The following is a 15,246-nucleotide window of genomic DNA, read 5'->3' as shown; positions in this document are numbered from 1 at the left end:
GTGGAGTATTGAAACATTTTGAATTATACAGTGTGGTACATTGTGGAGTATTGAAACATTTTGAATTATACAGTGTGATACATTGTGGAGTGTTGAAACATTTTGAATTATACAGTGTTGTACATTGTGGAGTGTTGAAACGTTTTGAATTATACAGTGTTGTACATTGTGGAGTGTTGAAACATTTTGAATTATACAGTGTTGTACATTGTGGAGTGTTGAAACATTTTGAATTATACAGTGTGGTACATTGTGGAGTGTTGAAACATTTTGAATTATACAGTGTTGTACATTGTGGAGTATTGAAACATTTTGAATTATACAGTGTGATACATTGTGGAGTATTGAAACATTTTGAATTATACAGTGTGGTACATTGTGGAGTGTTGAAACATTTTGAATTATACAGTGTGGTACATTGTGGAGTGTTGAAACATTTTGAATTATACAGTGTTGTACATTGTGGAGTGTTGAAACATTTTGAATTATACAGTGTGGTACATTGTGGAGTATTGAAACATTTTGAATTATACAGTGTGGTACATTGTAGAATATTGAAACATTTTGAATTATACAGTGTGGTACATTGTGGAGTATTGAAACATTTTGAATTATACAGTGTGGTACATTGTGGAGTATTGAAACATTTTGAATTATACAGTGTGATACATTGTGGAGGATTGAAACATTTTGAATTATACAGTGTGGTACATTGTGGAGTGTTGAAACATTTTGAATTACACAGTGTTGTACATTGTGGAGTGTTGAAACATTTTGAATTACACAGTGTTGTACATTGTGGAGTGTTGAAACATTTTGAATTACACAGTGTTGTACATTGTGGAGTGTTGAAACATTTTGAATTATACAGTGTGGTACATTGTGGAGTATTGAAACATTTTGAATTATACAGTGTGGTACATTGTGGAGTGTTGAAACATTTTGAATTATACAGTGTTGTACATTGTGGAGTGTTGAAACATTTTGAATTATACAGTGTGGTACATTGTGGAGTATTGAAACATTTTGAATTATACAGTGTTGTACATTGTGGAGTATTGAAACATTTTGAATTATACAGTGTGATACATTGTGGAGGATTGAAACATTTTGAATTATACAGTGTGGTACATTGTGGAGTGTTGAAACATTTTGAATTACACAGTGTTGTACATTGTGGAGTGTTGAAACATTTTGAATTACACAGTGTTGTACATTGTGGAGTGTTGAAACATTTTGAATTATACAGTGTGGTACATTGTGGAGTATTGAAACATTTTGAATTATACAGTGTGGTACGTTGTGGAGTATTGAAACATTTTGAATTATACAGTGTGGTACATTGTGGAGTATTGAAACATTTTGAATTATACAGTGTGGTACATTGTGGAATATTGAAACATTTTGAATTATACAGTGTGGTACATTGTGGAGTATTGAAACATTTTGAATTAAACAGTGTGATACATTGTGGAGGATTGAAACATTTTGAATTATACAGTGTGGTACATTGTGGAGTGTTGAAACATTTTGAATTATACAGTGTTGTACATTGTGGAGTGTTGAAACATTTTGAATTATACAGTGTTGTACACTGTGGAGTGTTGAAACATTTTGAATTATACAGTGTGGTACATTGTGGAGTATTGAAACATTTTGAATTATACGGTGTTGTACATTGTGGAGTGTTGAAACATTTTGAATTACACAGTATGGTACATTGTGGAGTATTGAAACATTTTGAATTATACAGTGTGGTACATTGTGGAGTATTGAAACATTTTGAATTATACAGTGTTGTACATTGTGGAGTATTGAAACATTTTGGAGTTTCATTCTTATTTCATTCTTAATTCTAATGGACCTATAGTAAAGTTATATAAGTACTGTATCTCATTCCTTATGTGACAGGATGTGATTTTGGTAGGAACATTAATCTTATTCCTAATTCTTCTTTAAATGCATGTATTAAAAAAAATAACATCTTTTTTTAATTTGTGCACTTTTACACACACAGATGCTTGTGCTTTCATGACTGCATTCTCTCTCTCATCATATAAGTGCTGAAAGACACTTTTCATATCTACAAAAGCCTCAATAAGCTGAAGCTTCTCAAAACCTCCAAAGAAGGGTCCCAGGGGTTTGCGGTTTAGAGTGGTTTCACTGTATGTGTGTGTGTGTGTACATGTATACTAGAGGGTCAGCAGTCTTGACACATTTCAAGGTCTATTCATCCTGATGGGGGAAGAAAGAGCAAGTAAAGGTGACAGAGAAGGAACAGTAATACAAAAAGAAAATGGTCTGAATAACATAAATAATGGCAGATATACTCCTTAAATGGAAAAAGAAAGTAATTCCAGGTTGATATCTGACAACATTGTGGATGACTTACACTAGGGGTAATTAAGAAGTCTGTAAATTTTAAGATAGAAAGGTACTAGGTCAAGGTCACTATGATTGAAAGAAGAAAAACAGTTTCTGCACAACAATCTGTATTTACATAGATCACTATTAACCATGGTGTACAATGTGTATATTTAAATAGCTGTACATTAGGACACAGAAAGTCACAAGTCATGAATGGGTCAAAGAATACTTTAGTAATATCATGGTATTTTTAAAAAATTTATGCCCACTCCTTGATAGGCTTCATTTCTACCAATGACATCATGATTATCTCCCTTATCCCCTCACCCCATCATTTCTACCAATGACATCATGATTATCTCCCTTATCCCCTCACCCCATCATTTCTGCCAATTGCATCATGATTATCTCCCTTATCCCCTCACCCCAAAATAGTTGAAACTGACTATGTAGATACCATTGTAAACAGTCCAGTCATGTAGATTGTACAAAACCGACTCAAAAGTCAGGCATTCAGTTTTTATTGCTCCATAGTCATAACGTTTTGTGAAAGGATAACCCATTACCTAAGTAGAATGTCAATCAATTTGTTGATACATGTATTGTTGTTGTGTTCAATGTTTTCATTTACAATTGACTCCTAGTTGTCTGTGTTATTACACATGTATTGCCCTTCAATGATACTATTTTAGATTTTTAATATGGTTGTTTTCTTTTTTATTTGTTGTTGTTGGACTGAGCCTTTTCCAGTGCCAACTGTATTATCACAGTAGTGTAACAAAGCTCTTGACCTAAGCAAACAAACTTTGTTTGAATGTTTCTGTCCAAGTCTAGTCGACAAGATTAGAAGTTCATGTCATTTTGAATGATTTGGGGATTATTGTTTTATATATAGTTTGAGATTTGGATTAGAGACTTTGTTAAACTACTGAACCCAAGTAAAAGAGCATTTGGAATACACATTTTTGTGTTTATGTAAATGACTTAATTAGATTAGAATGCACATTTCTGTGTTTATGTAAATGGCTTATTACATATGTAAATGACTTAATTAGACTTTTCTATTATATAAATGATTTTTACCAGCTTTATTGTCGATTGGGACTTGATAGACTTTGTGTCAGTAATGAGTCATACTTGAAATTATTAAATGCACAGATTGTTATTTAACACTGTTGATTGCACAAGACCCATTCTAGTGCTAAAATGTCTGGGGGAAGTTCTCTGTGTCTTCTTTTTAACTGCTGGGTGTTGGAACTATTGCTGATAATCTTGATAACACTTTCAAACTAGCCACTGTGGCAGCCATATTGACAATATGACTGCCACCAGGCCAAACTAGACACCATTAAAAGACTTGTTGAAAAAAAACCATATTAAATAAGCCTTCCTTTCAGGAGAATTAGTTGCAAGATTTTCAAAGTGTTCATTGCTGCACCCATATCTGAGGTTGGATCAGCATTTTTTTTTCATGACCAACTAGATATCATAATTAGTCTTGAGTAGTAAAAACAGAATTGTTATGGATGCCATTGTGGCCATACTGACAAATTTCTACAATTTCATCAACAAATTTTAAGAAGTTTTCTCCAATGTGTACCAGTATATGACTTTCCATTCAGGAGTAACAATAACAAGATGTTTAAAATGGCTGCAATGGTAGATTGGCACCATTTTCATTTTGGACAAACTAGACATCACAATAAAGCTTCTGGTTAAAACCCCATGTCAGTATGACTTTCATTCAGGAGTAGCGATAACGAGATGTTCAAGATGCTGCCATGGTGGACATTAGATAGGCACCATTTTTAGATTTAGGCCCAACTTAGGATGAATGTGTGTGTGTGTGTAAAGTTTCATTGCTGTCTTCCATGTTGTTTAGTAAGAAATATCTGGTCTCAGATGGACAAGCTTCAGACAACAGACAACACATAATAGACCATCCCATAACTCTTCAGGCAACAGACAACACATAACAGACCATCCCATAACTGTTCAGGCAACATACAACACACAACAGACCATCCCATAACTCCTCAGGCAACAGACAACACATAACAGACCATCACATAACTCTTCAGGCAACAGACAACACACAACAGACCATCCCATAACTCTTCAGGCAACAGACAACACACAACAGACCATCCCATAACTCTTCAGGCAACAGACAACACAACAGACCATCCCATAACTCTTCAGGCAACAGACAACACACAACAGACCATCCCATAACTCTTAAAATTTAATGAGACAGCAAAAAACTCAGTTCATATTCACATGGATTTATTCCATCTTCCTGATGTAACAACTGACATCCTTGTGACACTCAATGATCCTATAAATATTGAGTAAGTTGTTAAAACACAAACCTAATACCGACACAACTTGAAAGTGCTAATAACTTTCGCTGTTTATTAGAGAGATAGTTATGGGCATCTTTTAATACCAGATATAATCAAATTTTAGAATTCAAATTGCTGTGATTACTGTGGAACTGTGTATCATATGGTAGCAATGAAGGCCCTAAAATGGGTTACTTTATCAGTGAAATTAAAAGTTAATTTAACCAATGCAGAATGGATGCAAATGAAACGACATTGTAAAATACAGAATGTTGAATGATAAACTAAACCACAAATGTATTTTATGAATGGATCTGAAAATCTATGACAGTTTTTAACCCCTTACAAGCTGTGATATTACTGTTACCAAGGCAGACATAAAACTGCTACCGAATGGATCATATCTACAACATTTTTATTTTAATGAAATGAAATAATTATCTTTGCTGACTAGACCTTTATTTTCACCTTTGATGCAGGTATATTTTATTTTACTGTAAATTCAAAGCAGTCTTTTGCATTTATGAATTTGTATTTATTAAAGCACTTTAATAAGCCAAGATATGAAAGCATTATTTCTCATCCTTTAAAACTTTCAAAAATGTAAAAGGAAAATTTGGTAATTTGCAAAATCAGAATGTATTTCTACAAGTGCAAAGAAAAACAGTTAGATGATAGATGTGAATGTATTGCAAACAAAACTATAGCCTGAATGTGTTTCATATGTAGATGAAATGCAAATAAAATGCAATTGAATGAAATACAAATGAAATTAAGATTGGCAAAATTATTTGTTTCATTGTCTGTAGCTGATGTATTGCTCTGTGTGGTTATAAACAGTAAACTTCATGAACATAATAATCTCATGTACACATTATAACTTGCCAGGCCAGTAATTACCAATTCCAATACATTATGCCAATATTCATATGATAATTGGTAATATATAACTCTGCAGGTTTTTAACTTTGAAGTGAAAACTTCTGAAAAAGTATGAATATATTCATGTACCCAAGTTTAAAAAAATTATGTAGCTATCTATTATCCAAAGATCTAACAAGTAACCTACATATGTGTTAATATTTCTCATTCTTATATATTCTCCAATTACATTAATGTTGGGGATATTAGCCTGCTACCTCATGAATCCAGCCCTACTAAAAGATGAAAATAATCTTGTACCTATCTCATATAGATAAAGGGCAGTAACTTTTGCACATTACCTCCTCTTGCCACTGCCAGGTGTTGCTAGTTTTTTTTATAGCTTTGCTGCTGTACTGTTAACCTGTACATTATACCTGGTACAGTCCAGACCATCTTAGTGTTAAAATTGGACCATCCAACATTACATTTGGATTTATTGCGTTTGACAAGCATTCTTCTTCTGACAGGTTGTATGCATTATTTTTATAAAATTTCCAAATTCGATTGACAGTGTCACTTTTTGGACTTACGTGTATTCTATTTAAGACCGTTTCATGCCAGGCTATTGTTCATCTCATGTTGTCATTTACAAGTTAGTGCAAAGACACAGTTTTCACTTACTTTGTTAATAATGGAGATAGTATTGGCGAGTTACTAATGTGCTGAATTGCTAATTTATGCTTTGCTTTTCTTTTTTTGTGCTGTTTTAGAAGAAATGTCAACAAAATGCATGAAATGCATATGTTCAGAGCATGGTCTTGAAGGCGTCTAAAATGCAATACTATTTTCACTTAACTCGTTTGTAATGGGGGTGGCATTAGCATGTTAATAACATGCTGAATTGCTAATTTATGCAGTTTTTTTCTTTTTGTGTCTTTTCAGTACAAATGTTAACTAAATGCATGAAATGCAAAACGTTCAAGGCAAACAGAGAAAACCATGATTCACGCATAATCAGAGACAACCTCCCAGACTCGCATTAGTGAAAAGAGGGATTAAAATTAGACAATTTTAAACACAATTAGTGAAAAATTATACCATGACACTAGCTACATCCACTTTGATAGTCAATACAGCATTATATGAAAATCCCCAAATAAAACTAAAACATTATTTAACACTGATTACATGTACAAATTTATCTGCAGCCAAATTTACTGATATACACAAACTTCACGCTATTTGTCATGATATGATGCTGTGGCAGACTTGAACTTCCTCAGTTGTGCTATGGTAAATTTGTTTTAAAACAGTTTGGGCTTCTTGCCTTCTGTTTAATCTTGGTGATTATAAAATTGTTGACATTGGGTCCCCCTCCCACCCAAGTTCATCACTCACAACCATCAGCAGCAGGGAAGGAAGACAAGTCTGGACGCATGGGATTTGTACTGGATTGAATGGATCCATTTCAAAACATGGCCATGCCATCACTGGATATCCAGTCATCCCAAATTGTCCAGCCATCTAGGATTTATGAGGACCTTAGTGGTAGATCCATCCATTTAGCCATATCATTCATATCGTTGGTGATAAAAACTTACTATAATGGAGATTTCAGTGAGAAATCTGTTCATCCAGCCAAGCATTTAAAGCAGCCAGTACCAGACAATCTTAAGGCCCACCATATGCTAGGCAAACCAGCTGGTTGTTCAAGCAGTGCCAGACTTCCATATGTCACTGCTTGGCCACATGGCAGAGTTAGTGGCATTTTCAAAGAGGATGGAATTGTCATCAGTGCCACATGGTAGGACTCGTCAAGAGGATGGAATTGTCATCAGTGCCACCTGGTATGACTCATCAAGAGCTGCAAGCAGAACCAGTTCACGACTCAACATAACGTGAGTGCGACAAAGGTCAATGAAACCAGCTGCACTCAGATGCAGCCATATATGGACTGAATCTAGCTTTAGGACCACAGTTGAGGAAAATTATAAGGTGTTGGCAGCTTCAAAATGCCCTCCACTTCTACTGCTACTCAAGACTCTGAAGTTAAAGCATTGGTAGATTTTGACAAGGAGGAGGAGGAGAAGTCATCCTTTTGGCTCCTTCCCCAATCAGCTAAAATTAAGGAGATCACTTTCAGGCTTTCAGGTAGAATTGGTGCCACAGAAAATGTTAAGACTTTCTTTTCAGAAAACCAATTTCCAGTGATATTTTCATCTCAATGGTACACAAGTGACTCAGGCACATTCTCCTGGCCCATGACAAAAATCTAGCAGCTGTTCACATGGGCTCTCCACTGTTTTATAAAGTGGACAAAAAAACTGTGTTCCATGCCACATCAAAACTAGTCCAGAATGTAGTCATTATGTCTTCAATGTTTGCTTTGGTCTCTGGCAATTTTCCAACTCTGGCAGAAACCCAGAAATGACCATGCTTTGGAAGTGATGGCCAGGATTTCTAGCGTCAATAACCAGGCAGCTCACCATGACGTGACACATGTCTGTGGTGCACGTTGCTGAAGCCTCATCATGGCTTTACAGATCACCCCTTTTGGGTCAACTTTGCTCTATGAGGAAGGAAAACAGAAGATTCAGAAGTAAATGCCAATGTGGAGGGACAATAAGAGGACTAAGGACAAAGGATTTTTCACATATACATATACACATATATCTATACACACACACATATATACACATATATACACACACATATATATACACACACATATATACATATATATACGACCGCTCCGGTGGCCTAGTGGTTAGAGCGTCTGCCTCGGATGCGGGAGGTCGTGGGTTCGATCCCCGGCTGAGTCATACCAAAGACTTACAAAAATGGTACTTACAACTGCCTTGCTTGGCGCTCAGCATTAACAAGTTAGTGTTAGGTCTGGTCGGCCTGGTGTCAGGATAATGTGACTGGGTGGGACATCATGCTACATGTCTGTGGCATGATGCCCCAGTGCTAGACATCACTATAAGCTGCCACACTGCAGACATCATAGCGATATGACTGAAAAATTGTTAAAGCTACGTAAAAATCCAGATCATACACACACACATACACATACACACACACACACACATATATATATATATATATATATATATATATATATATATATATATATATATATATATATATATACTCTCGAGGGTTGGTGGTTCTTTCCGGGGATTTCCCGGGTTCTTCCTCCACCATTAATACTGGCCGCCATGTATAGCCTATCGTGTGCTGAAAAATGTCGTTAAACCCAACAACAACAACAACAATATATATATATATATATATATATATATATATATATATATATATATATATATATATATATATATATATACACACACACACAGGGCTCGAAATTAGTGGTAGTCCGAGGCTAGCAGATTTCCTGTTGGACTAGTAACTTTCAGTTATCAATCGTCAGTGTTTGTTTACCCCATTCCCTAGTAAAGACTTGACTTAGCAGATGTTCTGTAGAATCAAAGCAGTGACCATTGTAAACAGTCATAAAATATTAGCATGAGAAGATGAAGTCAATTTCTGCCTTGGAAAGGTGCGTTTCTATAACAAGAATCCATCCAATTTTGTGCATTTCACTTAACAGCGCAAATTATGGTCCCGTCATTAACAACGGAAGTTTGGTAATTGATCCTAATTAATCTGATAATGAATTAAATGAAAAAATGACAAGGTATCACGCTTTATTCACTCGACCATGGTAACAAACTTCAAAGTGGTATACCACACAAAAGAACATGGCAAAAACTATTCAAAGAAATTAGTTTGCACATTTTTTTGTTTATGGTTCTTTGTTTTTGCTCACTACCCAAACGCTCCAACATGTCACAAACAGGAAACTATATATTTTACATTTCCTTTGAAATAACTATAAGAATTAGATCAATTTATTACGGTTATGTTATTGACACATCCTTTCCATACAACTACTTTTTCTATGATGATAAGAATAGTTTTTATATTTTTCCCTTACAAGAATAACAAATAATTGAATGCACATTGAGATATCCAAGCAGAATGCTGTACATTTGTTGGGAATAAAAATCTCTGAGCATGGGCATCTAAGATTTGAAAATTTTCGGCCTTATTATTAATGTCAACAATACATTGAGGTTCAATTAATTAGGAACAATTACCAAACTTATGACTTATGATACCATAAATGGAGCTGATAAATACAATGCGCCGAGTGTCAGATGGCTTCGTTTGATGGGAACACACCTTTTCCAAGCTGAAACTAACACTATCTTCTGATGCTAATATTTTATAAGTGTTTACAATAATAACCACTGCTTTGATCATGCAAAACATCTGCTGAAGTTAAGTCTTTGTTAGGGAGAGGCCATTCAATTGTGGGAGGGGGCCAAGACACGTGTTTTAAAACAAGTTTCTTGCTCTAAAGGACACTGTGCCATTCCTTTTCTTGCTTTAAATAATTCGCGTCAGCTATACTATAACATTTCGTATTTCAAAACAAGGAACAATTCACTCCTTATAAGACAGGCAAAATGTGGCATTTGATAGAAGGTGTTCAGCCACCAGAAAAAAAGCAAAATTTGAATGAGAATGATGAGGAATAATTCTTATGATGGGAAAAGTGTAATGGAAAATTTCAGAAGAAATGGACAAAAGACAGGGAATGGCTGAATTATGACAAGGAAAGGAATGTTATGTGGTGTAACTGGTGTACGCAATTCGCAAAAAGAAACACACAGAAAATATCCAGTTCATCCAGTTTTGTTGCAGGTTGTTTGAACTTTAAAACTGAATCGGTAAATGTACATGAAAGCTGTTTGACATTGCTTTGTGAACAGGACTAGTAAATTTCCCAATAAACTAGTCTTTCTGGCTACAAAGAAATTTGTGTTAAATTCAAGCCCTGCATATATACTTATAGATATATATATATATATATATATATATATATATATATATATATATATATATATATATATATATATCAGTCTGATGTGCAATACAGGTCCCAGCCCAATGCCAGGAGACAGCAGTTTTACAAAGCTAGGCGGTTTTCAAAGCCTCCTAACTCTAAACAATGATCTACCATCCCCACTGCCTGCAAACATTCTAGCTGTGGGTGGCCAGCTCCTGCAATTTCTAGCTCAGTGGATTTCCACAGAATCATTGGGTGATCCAGGTCATTTTTGGATTTCATTTTTCCTTGCCATCCCCTTTCCTCACTTCATGGATGTACCATCAGATTGGGAGAAGGATGCCTTTCTAAAACAGAAGATATGGTCACTCATCATAAAACAGGCAGTGGAGATTGTGCAAAGACCACAATCACTGGAGTTATTTTTAAGGTTCTTTCTTACTTGGAAAGTGAATGGCAAGTTGAGGTTGATCATCGACCTGAGTCAACTCAAACCAGTTCCTTTTGTCACTGAAATCCCAGATGGAGATGATGAGATTAATCTGTCTCTCCATCTGCTGGGACAAGTATGCAGTCAGTCTCGATCTGACCAATGCATATTTTCACTTTCCTATCCACCCTGCATTATGGAAAGTGTTCCATTTTGCTTACTGTGACACATTTTATCATTTAAAAGTTATACTCTTTGGTCTCAACATCAGTCCTTGAGTTTTCATCAAGGTATAGATGGTCATCTGTGATGATGCAGCATATCTGGATGACATCGTCCAGAAACATATTGTAAGTTATATTCTACTTCAAGTCAGAAATTATCTCTCACTTTTAGATCATCTAGGTTTTCTAATGAACTAGAAGTCTGACCTCCGTCCATCCCAGCTTTTTATTCATCCAGGTATGGAATTTTTCACCAACCTGAATCTGGTACAACTTCTTTGTGTTCACGTAATAAGACCCTCCACTCTGAAGACTTAGAAGAAAAAGTGGTATCTCTTTAGGGACTGATGCCACATCAATAACATCATCCCTCTGAGTACCTCAGTCCCTCAACTAACCAATAATTTCTGTCAAAGCCTATCATTCCATATCAGATGCATTCTGTCATCATGGTCGACACGAAATAGGGGATGATAAAGATATGTTGGATCTTTTAGCTAATTTTGATCTTAATCAACCAAACTTTGCCTGGTGTTTAATTTGGCTCAATTCAAATAAATCTGAGCCTTAACATACCCTTCGCTAATGTTACTATCATACAAAACACGTTTTTAGGATAGCTTTAGCTTTAACATGCAGGGTGAGCAAGCTACATGCCCTTTCCGTCAACCTGAACTAACTTCAGTTCAGATTGGATGGTTCGCTGGTCTTCTTGACACAACCAGGCTATGTTGTCAAGAAAAGCTTACTGACTGTTGGCAAAGAGTCATCATTCGCTTGCTCTCTTCCATAGATGTTGAGAGCAGTGCCATGAGTGATCCTGTTTGCATAATCAAGCACTACTAGAAATGCACAGAGAAAAGTCGTGGCACATGCAGGTACCTCTTTCTTCAGGTAAAGCTGGGAAACAGGATATCATCCCTCAAGCCCTTGCTTCATGGCTGAAATCAGTTAGTGTACTTTGAGGTCTCACAAGATCAGAGTCGCTTCATGAAGATTACTGCTCATGAGATTAGAACAATCTCTACAAGCCTCACATTTGAATATAACATTTTGATCCAATATATAGTAGAAGATGTTGGCTGACATGCAGTCAACCTTTCTGAGTATTTTATCTCCAAGATTTAACTTCACAGAAGTAAATCTTGAATCCGGTTGGCCCGGTGATGGCTGTCCAGATGAACACCAGACCCAATTAAAACAATCAACACAGCCTATCAACACTGCTGGATTCGCCAGTGAAATTTTGTAGGTAAGAAGATTTCAATAATTATCTTAAACATATGTAGGTATCACAGATCAACTGACCCATGGCGGTGTTGCTTATGTAATTAGGAGAACATGTTATAGTTAACATGGGGAATCCAGCCATCATTCCCAAAAAGGATTCCCAAGGTATAGGTCAGATGCTCAGCAGTACCTCCTCCAATTATCTATTCTCCTAATATTAATGTGACTGGGTAACATTTGAAGTAAAAACCAAATTTTTAAGTAAATTGTTTTTCCAAGAATACTTGACCAATCACGTTATCTGCAAACCCTCCCAACCACCCTGCCATGCTTTATTCATATATCATATATACATGTATAATATCACTGAATCTCAACCATTCTATCTTCCTAGCTAAGTAGGTATCAGCTACCCTCTGGAGGTGGGTAGCTGAGGTGACTAACTTTGTATATAAGCTAAACATTATTGGTTACCTTGTGCATTTAACTTGGGTTTTGCTGCATACTGCACAAATATTGTTATATCCAGAGTCACAAAACGTTGTGACAGGATGTATCTTGTCACAAATATTGTTATATCCGGAGTCATGAAATGTTATGAAGGGATGTATCTTGACACAAATATTGTTATACCTGGAGTCATGAAACGTTGTGAAGGGATGTATCTTGACACAAATATTGTTATACCTGGAGTCATGAAACATTGTGAAGGGATGTATCTTGACACAAATATTGTTATATCTGGAGTCACAAAACCTTGTGAAGGGATGTATCTTGACACAAATATTGTTATATCCGGAGTCACAAAACGTTGTGAAGGGATGTATCTTGACACAAATATTGTTATACCTGGAGTCATGAAACATTGTGAAGGGATGTATCTTGACACAAATATTGTTATATCCGGAGTCATGAAATGTTGTGAAGGGATGTATCTTGACACAAATATTGTTATACCTGGAGTCATGAAATGTTGTGAAGGGATGTCTCTTGACACAAATATTGTTATACCTGAGTCATGAAACGTTGTGAAGGGATGTATCTTGACACAAATATTGTTATACATGGAGTCATGAAACATTTTGAAGGGATGTATCTTGACGAGTAGTAAACCCTCTTCATGGTAATTGTGACCTATATTTTAAATTTTACTGGCCAATTTATATTTCTTGCAGATGACTGCAGTTTTTCTTTTGTGTGCTGTGTAAATTATAACTAGAATCAGTACAATTGGTGAGGAGATGGCGTTTATGAGCACTACTTTATTTCAATAGTAGGTCATTATGGCCTATGTTTTACACTTCACTGACTTGGGTTAGATTGTTCATTTCTCAGGTAACCGGGGATGACTAAAAGTTTTGTATAGGTAAGGCATTACTTTAGTTACACTCTGGTCAAGAAAATAATGTACAGTGCAAACACAGAATGAAGAGCAATAAATGATAAATGAAAATGAAATGTGAATGCATTTCATAACTGGATTCGAAAAACAGGCTGCAGCTGAATTGCCGCTGTTGAAAGCACTTTTGCATGATGATCCAGGATCGGATACTTCACTCCGATATAGCTGTATGGCCAAGTGAGTTTATAGTATTGTTTGTTATGATATAGCTGTATGGCCAAGTGAGTTTATAGTATTGTTTGTTATGATATAGCTGTATGGCCAAGTGAGTTTATAGTATTGTTTGTTATGATATAGCTGTATGGCCAAGTGAGTTTATAGTATTGTTTGTTATGCACTGTCTACAATTGTTTGTTACATCTCTTATCCAATGTTGATCAAACTTGGAATATAGGTTTATATTATCATGATCTCAGACAAGTTCGGTAATGATCAAGATCTGTGCATATTAATAAGGTGAGTTGCATTTGATTGGATGAGCTTGTTGCCACTCTATGGACCACATTTCTGGTCTGATTGTAATCAGAATTTGAGTTTGGGCTTATATCATGATCTCTTGTGAACACGCTAGCAACTGTTTTATTGATAGATATGGATAAACGATAGAAAAAATATCTTATATCATGAAACTGTAGACTGAGTCAGATTTATAAACAAAATGTTACACATTTACAAAGTATTATTTCTGGTTTGCTGTACTTGTTACCATTCTGGAGACTGAATTTAAGTTGGATTTTGCTCAAACTTGGTAAAAGGATTATGACAGGTTCTACAGCTAGTGAGATCTGACCATACTAGCAAGGTAATGTTACATTTAACTGACTTATGGACATTCTCAAGACATTATTTCTTGTCCAATTCATATAGAACTTTGTAAATAGCTTGGAGGATCATCAAAATATTAAAGAAGTATAATAAATGTAAGTAAGATACGCACTTGAACATGGAAATTATTGTTCTGATGATTGTTATTGCTAAAACATTAAATTGCAAAGTTACAGAATGCTGATGAAAATCTGTTGGGATGTCTTAGTGGGACCAAATCATTTAAATTTTGGAGAAAGGGCTACAATTATTCTTGCTCCATTTGTAGAAAACAACATAATTAATTAAATTGTATTATATTAAATAAAATTATCTTGGCAATAAAGAAAGTGCCAACCAACCTCCCCCTTCAATGTAAGGTCTGGACCATAATGAGTTCAAAGTTGAATACATGTACAAATGTGTCAACCATTTAAAGGAGGAGGGTATAATTTCCACCCCCACCCCCAACTTATATTTATTACATAAGACTAAATAAAAAAGAAATTAAACGTAAAAGAATTAAAATATTAACTTGGTTCTAAAGAAAACCCCTGCCCCCAATGAATGGTTGGGCTCAAATATGTGCAAAATTAAACATGAAGGGACTAACAATTTAATAGAGGTGAAATTTTGTCATACAGCTTGAAAAAAAAGCAACA

Source organism: Sinohyriopsis cumingii, chromosome 15 (genome assembly GCF_028554795.1).
Source record: "Sinohyriopsis cumingii isolate HCF-2022 chromosome 15, ASM2855479v2, whole genome shotgun sequence".
Taxonomy (NCBI): Eukaryota; Metazoa; Mollusca; class Bivalvia; order Unionida; family Unionidae; genus Sinohyriopsis; species Sinohyriopsis cumingii.
This window is presented reverse-complemented; position numbering follows the sequence as displayed.